A 10,526-nucleotide genomic window follows, 5' to 3' on the forward strand; every position below is an offset into this window, starting at 1 on the left:
TATTCTTTAGACATATGTATCTTTTCTTTTTTGGCATAAAGTCACTCTTGCTGTCTATCAATACTGCTTTTGAAATAAAGAAATTCTACCACTTCTCTTTTCTTCTACCTAATGGATGTCTTAGGTTTTTAACATATGTAGATTGCAGCCAACACATTTCTATCTACTCTGAAAACACTCACAGCAGAGGAAAGCACCTCTTCTTCTGGGGTTAGCCTGTCTGGGATTGTCCTGATGCTCAATGCCCGGGAAATGTAACATCACCACAGCCTCCTCCCTAGTACAGAGCTGAGACTTTCCTTAGCTCACTTTCTAGAACCCCCATAGGAAGGATAGGCAAAGGGCCCTCCATCCCTCACATGGATTGATGTTCACCCAGACTCTGCAGATATCCCTGGGATTCTGGGAAAAGTGCTGGGGAATACAGTGAACTGGAAGTCTCCTATGACTGAGATAAGAGTTAGCATGATCAAAGCTTTAGGTGTGTAAAGTCCATGATCTGGAAAACCTAGTCTTGGGTAGGAGCTTTGATCACCCTTGGGGTGGGTCCCCGACAGTGACCCTGCATGAACGGTGGAAGCACGTTCCATCCACATCTACTTGCACTGGGCCACGCATGGTCATGCTCCAGTGTACTCACTCTGCATCATTAAGCCACCAGGCACTGGATGACGTTGTCCCCACGTGTCCCCTCATCAGGCTGGTTTCAGTGGCACTCTCGCTGCACTTGGGTAGAACTTCCGTCAAGCTTCTGTGAAACTGATGTCACATGTGGGGAAATAACACAACATATTCAGCTGCAGCGTGGGCTGTTCAGCCCTGGATGAAGCAGCAACGGAACTGCTGATAACGGTCAGCAGCCAGAGACCCATACTTGCATATGCTTAGCCTTGTAGGCTTGTCTGGAGGCCAAGAGAAAAAACCAAGAGCGATGATCAGACCCTTAATCACACTGCACAAGGAACCGGAGCTTCTGCTTTATACTGGTTCCCACTCAGAGAAGGTGGAAGGATACCGTTTTGAGCAGGAAAGCCCGTGCAGTGCTGGACAGGGAGATAAGGGTGGAGGGGAGCTGTATGGCTGCCAATGACCACCATACCCACTCAGCCTGTTCAGACTCCATATCTGAAATCACAAAAATGGTCTCACCAAAGGTCCAGTACACAGCACAGAAGATCCTGGAGAAAAAGTGGGGGCCCTAGAAATATGCTTTTCTTTTTTTCTTTTATGAAAGGTCTGTTTTGTGAAACATACATTGTTGTGAGTTGCTCTGAGAGAGAGGCCTGGTTCTTTGGATCATATTCAAGTTCTGGAGGCATCTCTCACCCTTGATAGTCTGACTACATGCTCAGCAGGCCTTAAGGTGATGGCTCTGGGAAGTTGGAGCAAGTTTGGTGCAGAAGTCAGGGTCCATAAACCCATAAACTTGTCTCTCAGATTGGCTCTGATGCGCTGGGTTCAGGCCAGGGCTGCAGGGGGCTCTGGTACTTTCCTGACAACATTCTTTTTTGCCATTCCTCTTCTCTGTTTAGATTTATTGCCCCTCCGTCCCTACCAGTCTTACTCTTCCCTAGGGAAAACTGCGCAAGGGACATGTGAGTCTATTTATTTAAAATTACATGCAATAGGAAAGACAGTCCAGGAAACAGGCCAGGTGTCCATTACAAGTGACAGGTGGAAAAAATAAAGTACAGCCTCACCACGCAGTGCAGTGAAGCTGTTAAAAGTAATCATGAGGCTGCAGGGGGTTGGGGGGTGGCGGGGGACAAGCAGAGAGGCCCTAGAATAAGGGACTTTTGGCCTGGGATTTGCAGGTACCAGTAACTGGAGCAACAGAAGCTATAACTGAAAGGCAGAAACTGAAATTAGTTCCCAGAAGAAATAATGTCACTGGACCCTAGAGCCAAACACACAGCTTTCCATGGAGAGCTGTCTAATTGCACCAACCATTCTTGGATTTCCCCTCCCTCTTCTCCTCTGCTGAGGTAGCTGTTTCTTCATGATAAAGAGATAAGAATGGTTTCTCACACCTTATTTATCAGGGTCAGAGGAAAAAAAAAAAATCTAACCATCTGAGCAGCTGTAGACAGTGTTCTCCCCACATGGACATGATCCTCCTTGGTGATGTTTCCTGCTTTTATATCTTCTGATTATATCAGCTACACACCAGTCATCATGGACCAGAAATTAATTTCAAGCTGATTTTATTTAGGCAAGAAGTGAGGACTGTGGGACTGCTGAGTTCTTCCGAGAGCTGGTCACCTCCATCAGGGGATTATGGTTATCGTGCTGCTCACAGGGCCTGGTCAGCAGAGAACACTGTCAGAAAGTGACTGGTTACAACATGAGAGTGGCTCTAACGTCCTCCACAGTGGCCAGCAAGAGAAAGACAGCGCTGAATATGCCTCACTCCAAAAATCTAGGTGAGGGCCAAAAGGGCACGTACGTTTGTGAATTTAGCTATACTTTATATTAAGATATATAAAGGTATTTATCCATTCAATGGTTAGCAAATGTTTTGCTCTTATGAATAATGTTATTATGAACTTGCAGCAGTTTTGTTAGGTGTGTATTTAAGAGTAGAATGCAGAATTATAATGCATGTACATATTTTCAATGTTACAATGTAATTTTGACTCTGAAATGACTGTAACAACTTATACTCCTATCAGTTGTATATTGGCAGAAACATTGTTCCACACCCTTGCTTATGACTGCTATGTTTTAACATTTTTATTATTTTTTCAGGATGTTTTGGTTTGCATTCCTCTGATTAGTACTGAGGAAGTTGAATGACTTCTCATATTTATATATAATTTAGATGTGTCTGTAGAATGTTTCTTCTTGCCTTTGCCACTTTGTTTTTCTTGCACATTATAAATTTTACAATTGTCTATTTCTACAGAGCAAACCCGCTAGGAGCATTGATGAGGATTGTGTTGAAGAGAATTGGTGTTTCAACAACACCCCATTTATCCAAAACCAAGCATCTTCTATCTCTCCATGTATTTGAGATTTCACTAGTCTCTGGCATCAGATAGGCTTCAAAATCACTGCAGATGGTGATTGCAACCATGAAATTAAAAGACACTTACTCCTTGGAAGGAAAGTTATGACCAACCTAGACAGCATATTAAAAAGCAGAGACATTACTTTGTCAACAAAGGTCCGTCTAGTCAAGGTTATGGTTTTTCCAGTGGTCATGTATGGATGTGAGAGTTGGACTGTGAAGAAAGCTGAGCGTCAAAGAATTGATGCTTTTGAACTGTGGTGTTGGAGAAAACTCTTTTTTTTTTAAAATATGTTTTTATTATTTTTCTTTTTTTTTTTAAATTTTTTATTCCTTTATTTCTCATGTGTTCCCCATCCTGAACCCTCCTCCCTCCTCCCTCCCCATACCATCCCTCTGGGTCGTCCCAGTGCACCAGCCCCAAGCATCCAGCATCGTGCATTGAACCTGGACTGGCATCTCGTTTCATACATGACATTTCACATGTTTCAATGCCATTTTCCCAAATCTTCCCACCCTCTCCCTCTCCCACAGAGTCCATAAGCCTGTTCTATACATCAGTGTCTCTTTTGCTGTCTCGTATACAGGGTTATTGTTACCATCTTTCTAAATTCCATATATATGCGTTAGTATACTGTATTGGTGTTTTTCCTTCTGGCTTACTTCACTCTGTATAATAGGCTCCAGTTTCACCCACCTCATTAGAACTGATTCAAATGTATTCTTTTTAATGGCTGAGTAATACTCCATTGTGTATATGTACCACAGCTTTCTTATCCATTCATCTGCTGATGGACATCTAGGTTGCTTCCATGTCCTGGCTATTATAAACAGTGCTGCGATGAACATTGGGGTACACGTGTCTCTTTCCCTTCTGGTTTCCTCAGTGTGTATGCCCAGCAGTGGGATTGCTGGATCATAAGGCAGTTCTATTTCCAGTTTTTTAAGGAATCTCCACACTGTTCTCCATAGTGGCTGTACTAGTTTGCATACCCACCAACAGTGTAAGAGGGTTCCCTTTTCTCCACACCCTCTCCAGCATTTATTATTTGTAGACTTTTGGATCGCAGCCATTCTGACTGGTGTGAAATGGTATCTCATAGTGGTTTTGATTTGCATGGAGAAAACTCTTGAGAGTCCCTTGGACTGCAAGGAGATCCAACCAGTCCATCCTAAAGGAGATCAGTCCTGGGTGTTCATTGGAAGGACTGATGTTGAAGCTGAAACTCCAATACTTTGGCCACCTGATGTGAAGAGTTGATTAATTGGAAAAGACCCTGCTGCTGGGAAAGACTGACGGCAAGAGGAGAAGGGGACGACAGAGGATGAGATGGTTGGATGACATCACCGACTCAGTGGACGTGGGTTCAGGTGGACTCTGGGAGTTGGTGATGGACAGGGAGGCCTGGCGTGCTGCGGTTCATGGGAACACAAAGAGTCAGACATGACTGAGCAAGTGAACTGAACTGAACTGGCATCAGAACTTTGTAGTTTTCCCTGTTGAGACATCATATATATTTTGGTTAAACTCATAACTATTTTATGCTTTTATTGCTATCAGAATTACTTTTAAATTTTATATGCAGTGTTCTTCTGCTAGCATAGCAGATCACAATTGTTTTTTCTTTTTATATTGCCATCACTAAACTCATTTTAGACATTTTAATAACTTTCTTAGGGTTTTCTATGAAGGTGTATAAAATGCTTCCCAGGTTGCAATGTTCATTATTTGTCAAAAAGAGTTTGAAATGAGGACTTCCTTAGCAGTCCAGTGGTTAAGACTCCATACTTATACTTCAGCATCAAACCAGGTTTGATCCCTGGTTGGGGAACTAAGATCCTGCATGCCATGTGGCATGGCCAAAAATAAATAAAAATAAAAACTGATGCAAAAAAATCCATGCTGAACATAAAATCAAAATAAAAAAGTCTGAAATTATGTGAAATCTGCTTGGCTCATATTAATTTGTAAAGTAATATTATTTTAAACATAAAGCCTGATTGATTTTTAAAATTGAAGAATATTTGAAAGATAGCTTTGGATACCCAACTTTATGTTAAATTACAGTCAGATATAGTCAATTAAATATCTTGGACATGATCGTGGAACTAGTCACCAACTGTGTCCCTGTTCCGGTTTAAATCATTTTCATGGCCTTCAGGGTGTAGGTTTCCTTTCTCTGCCAATATCTAGAATACTCTTCATTCTCACATGTGTCCACAAGTAGATATTTCCCTGGTATTGAAAGCTCCATGTGCCTATTAGACGCTCAGCCTCCACCAACTCCTGCACTGGTGGCTCACAGCACCCAGTGAAGTATGAATCGTTCCATCAGTTTTTATTTCATGAAGCATCTTCTCCATAAAAGATTTTCCTAACTCCCTCATACACTGGACTACCATAATTTAGTGCCTGTGTTCTCTTCTTTTAAAGCTGTAAATGGCCTTGAGAGCTGGATTTATAATTTTTTCAGTGTTGCTTCTTTAATAGTGCTTGATAATAAAACATAGTAACAATGAATGTAAGATAAAGGAAGCAGCCTCTCTCTCAAGGAACCTTCCCTTTTTTCTTTCGCTTCTCCTTCACTCTCTCTCTCCTCTTCTGTTCCCATCCCATCCATGTTTCCAGGGTGGTCCAGTTAAGAAATTCTAGAGCCCCAGAAGACGGGAGCAGGTTCAGCAGCAGCAATTTTCCTAGCTCTGCTCCCATTTCGTACAATTTATGAAAGGAAGAGATTGGAAGTTGAGATCTGGGCCATTTTAGGACCAGCTGTCTCAGCCTTTCCCACCTCACGCGGAAGACTTCACGCATGCTCAGTCCTTTCAGTCATCTCCGACTCGTGACGCTGTGGACTGTAGTTCACCAGGCTCCTGGGTCCATGGGATTCTTCAGGCAAAAATACTTGAGTAGGTTGCCATTTCTTCCCCGCCTCGATATCTTCCCGACCCAGGGTTGGAACCCACGTTTTGTCACCATTTCCTGCATTGCCGGCGATTTTTACCTACTGAGCCACCTGGGAAAGCCCCTGAAATCTGGTGCATATTCTTGGACAAACATGCCATCTACTGGTCATACGCGGAACTGCAGTAGCCTGGGTGGACGCTAGGAGAAGAACCCAGTGTTTCAAGGACTGATGCTCAAGTTGAAGCTCCAATACTTTGGCCACCTGATGGGTAGATTCGACTCATTGGGAAAACCCCTGATGCTGGGAAATATTGAAGTCAAAATGAGAAGGGGGTGGCAGAGGATGAGATGGTTAGGTAGCGTCATCGACTCAATGAATACCAATTTCGGCAAACTCCGGGAGATAGTGAAGGACAGGGGAAACCTGGTGTGCTGCAGTCCATGGAGGTCATAAAAAGTCGGACACAACTTAATGACTGAACAACAGCAACATGTGAAAGAAAGAAGTATGGCAGGATACAAGGGTGCAGAGGCAGGAAGCTTGCTCAATTAGTATGCTTTTCTTTAAACGCCGCTCCCCCCCTCCCCAGCCCTCCAACATTCAGAAGATTCTCTTATTTCCAGTTTGAGATGTCTGGCTATCTCTGTGAGTGCATTCTCTGGGATCCTGGGAAGAGTCTACAAGTATTGACACGCATCCTGTGGTCCTTTTAATTCCTGGACTGCGTCATCCACGCTAGTTTGCTAGTCAGTTTGAATAAGCTTCACCAACTCTTCCCATGAGTTTTATCACTGCAAGATAAAACCTGCAGCAGAGTCAACTGCATATGATTTCATCGCTTTCAAAAAACCACGGATGGCAGTTTGTGATTGCTTTAACACTTCTGTAACTTTTTCACAAAAGTAAATTTTGAAGTAAAAATTTAAATATAAAAGTACATTTTAAAATGTAAACACTTCAGAGGAGTTGGTTTGTCAGACACTCTTTGGATTCTAAGACAGGGATGGCTCTAACAACACAAGAAGCTCTTCAGCTTGGACTGTAGGACCCTCAGAACTAGGATTTATCTCAGCTCCCATTCCTAAATGTTTGGTATTTTAAGCACCATGATGCAGAAGTTCCACTGCTTTTTAATTTTTATACTGACTTCTGGAGGAAAATCTGTAAGAAGGAGAGATTTTTGTTAAGAAAGCTGAATCTGAATGAGAGTCTTTGGGGCCAAGTGCAGTGTTACAGTTACTCTATTTTTGTGGCATGGACTTTAGAAATCACCATATTCTTCCTCCCCTTTAAATGATTCCTCTGTAGGATCTCACTTTGTCACTGATTCTTTTTCCTCCTGGGTTTTGGCCATGTGGTAATGCAATGCTTCCCTTTGATTTGAAGGAGCACAGTCATGGCCCTAAGCCCTGGAGGTCTTGGGAAGGGAAGTCCAATGCCATGTCCATTGTGTCTCCTGCTGAGGCCAAGGTGACATGGATCGGGTGGAGTAGGAGGAGGATTCATACATACCGAGGAGCTTTTAGAGCTGTTTCCCAAGCATTTATAACCACATCACCTCCATCTCTATGGACCTGAGATATCACAGAGGGGCCTCCAATGCAGTCACAGATACAGAATAACTTGCCTCTGTCCCCTCAGAATTTGGACTAATCTTCAGACTTTTTATCCCCTTTTGTGTTTCCAAAAAAGGAACACAAGACCCTTTTTTGGGGGCACAGCCTTCCAAGAGGTCAGGGTTGCTGACTTGCTTCTGTTTAGTCAACTTCCTCCTGCACACGAAGCCCCCTGGTGGGTTCACTTCCAGCCCCTACTGTCCCTGTAACAGGCAGATTGAACCCCTTATTTTAGGCTCAAATATTACCTTAACGGGAAGGAATCATTCCCCTCTCTCAAATCTAATGATCTTTTAAATTGTGTCAAAAAAAAAAAAAAAAAAGAGGGCACATTTGCAAGTGGAACAAATCCAAGAAATACTATTTTAAACAATATTTCAAAGCTTCAAGTTCCTTCCAAATAGCAGTGAGAGTCAGATGTTCTTGTCTGTAGTTTGTTCCAGAGCATCAAGGCTGATGGAGGAAGAAGGAATAGAAGGACTAAGTTAGCCTTCCTTAGGTGCCAACTGCACCGTGGTCATACTTATGAAGAAAGGTCATCATCCAGCTCTGAGCGTTTGGGGAACATTAGACCCATGATTCAGCATTTGGGTGGGCATCTCAGAACTCTATCAGTGCTTTAAGTCAGAAAACAAACCAAGCAGACAGTAGAATGACAGACAGACAGTTCAGCCACCAGGATATGAGAGTTGACTTTTTTTTTTTTTTTTCCTTTTGCTGGAGAGAACTCTACATTTTAAGACCCATTGCTAAGGGATTCCATGAAATAATTATTATCTTTCTGGCGAGTTCACCTGACAACTCTCGACATAGATTTCTTACCAGGTCCCCTGAATAGAAACTGGCACTGATCACCTGAATTTCTCTGAATTCATAGCAAGACTGATGTCCTCTCACAATAATCCTTTTCCTTTTTCCTGATTTTCATTTATCTCCTTTATTGCTTTAGTCGCCCTTCTTTCCAAGACTCCATACTCCCAGTAATGAAGCCTAAGACCTAAATAGGAATTTTTTTTCACAGTTATATTCTCATCCTACACTTTTAGGATTATTTTAATGTGAGTAGTGTATAACTAAAGAAGCTTGCCCTACTTTATAGCAAACCTAGAATTTAAATCTCAGGCATCCTAAGCTCAGGGTTCCTTTTGTTATCTACTAGCTGAGAAAGTCATGAATGTGTATCATACAAGACAGCAGCATCTGGGGGAGAAAGGGTCTGGAGTGAGTTAGATTTTGAACAGAAGCCCTTGGAGGCGGACAGTGAACAGGTTTCTGCTGCCCTCTCGTGGTCATATTCATGAATTACACCATTTCCTTGTATTCTTCCGCCTTCTCTGAATCCTCACTTTTCCTGCTTTCCTTAGTGTTATGAGCAGTTTGTCATGCCCTTCTCTTTCAAATACCAGCATGTCCCTACACAAAATGAACAACATAATCACAGCATAATTGACGGCACAGTTCTTATTTCAAAACTGGTGTCCCCTTGAGAAAGCATACGTAAGGGTTTTTTGTGAAGAGATGCATACAATTTTAAGCAGAGTTTATTTTAAGTGGTCAGTGGGTACTAATGTGTCTGATCTCTAACACAATGCAAAGACAAGTCCTAAAGTCCTGGGAAAGTCCCAGCACTTTACATACCATCAAGATGATACAGAATGTGTGTAACAAATAGCTTTTGATACCGCAAAATTGACTGTGAAAAAATAAAGTTCTGTTTTCCTATTACCGATCCGAATTTTTGTGTCAAGCCCTATCATGTCTTAGAGCAAAGGGGTCAATCTAGTAATTTCCAGAATACTCCATGACTTTCTTGACCATTAATAATTTAAAAGCAGCCCTCTCTGCCCAGGCTTATTTCTAAGTCCCCATGCAGGAGGTGGTGCAGGACTGCTGGAGAAGGCAGTCCTCATATTTACATGATGACTCCAACTGTATGTCATGGTCACACTGCCCCTGGTTGTCCCTGTCCTTCCCGAATGGGTGACGATGACTGTTATATCCATACCATCACTCTCCTCTTCCTGTATCATCCATGCCAACATTCGAGGCAGTGATCTTTCGTTCTAAGAGTTGAATCTTCCAGGGTCCACCTCTTCTTGCTTCGAGTAGCTTTCCCTTTGCTGCTGCTCTTTGGGGCTGTTGTTGCAGAGACACGCCTATGGCATCACTGCCATTCTGGGAACCAGAGGTGAAGTGGGGCAGCGTCCCCTCCACCCTCATCGAGAGAGAGAAATGGGGTAAAGGAGTTTTCACCAAGGTTTAATTACTTTTTTTCTCCTCTTCAAACCCATCATTCACCACGAGAAAGGTCGTTATCTGCACTAAAGATTGCAGGGGAAAAATTCTTCATTAAGAATAGCAATCTCAAGTTAGCTAGCCCAAATGTGGGCAGACCTTATCAGGGGAGAGGGAGAAACTTCAGGAAAAAAATTCGTTTAAATGCTTTCACATAGTAATGTTGCATATGCTTACATTTTATATTGAAATGAATATTTACAGTTGAATTGTCTTGGAGAACTTTTTAATTCTTGAGAAGCCATACCTCAGGGATACTGTGGGTGTGGTTCCAGACCACCACAATAAAGCGAATATGGCAACAAAGTGAGTCACACAAAGTTTTTGGCTTCCCAGAACTTATAAAAATTAACATTTATATTCTGCTGTAGTGTATTCAGTGTGCAATAGCATTATGTCTAAAAAGCTATATATCTTAATTAAAAATACTTTATTACTAAAAAATGCTAACTATCACCTGTGCCTTCTGTGAGTGGTAGGAGTACCATCAAGGCTCACTGACCACAGATCACCACCCAAATATAATAATAATTAAAAAGAAATACTGGAAGAATTGCCAAGCTGTGACATGGAGACATGAAGTGAGCAAACGCTGTTGGGAAAATGGCGCCATTAGACTTGTTTGGCTTATGGTTGCCACAAACCTTCAATTAGTTTAAAAAATGCAACACCTGGGAAGCACGATTAAAGCAAGTACGC

The sequence above is a fragment of the Bos javanicus genome, chromosome 23, assembly GCF_032452875.1.
Source record: "Bos javanicus breed banteng chromosome 23, ARS-OSU_banteng_1.0, whole genome shotgun sequence".
NCBI lineage: Eukaryota > Metazoa > Chordata > Mammalia > Artiodactyla > Bovidae > Bos > Bos javanicus.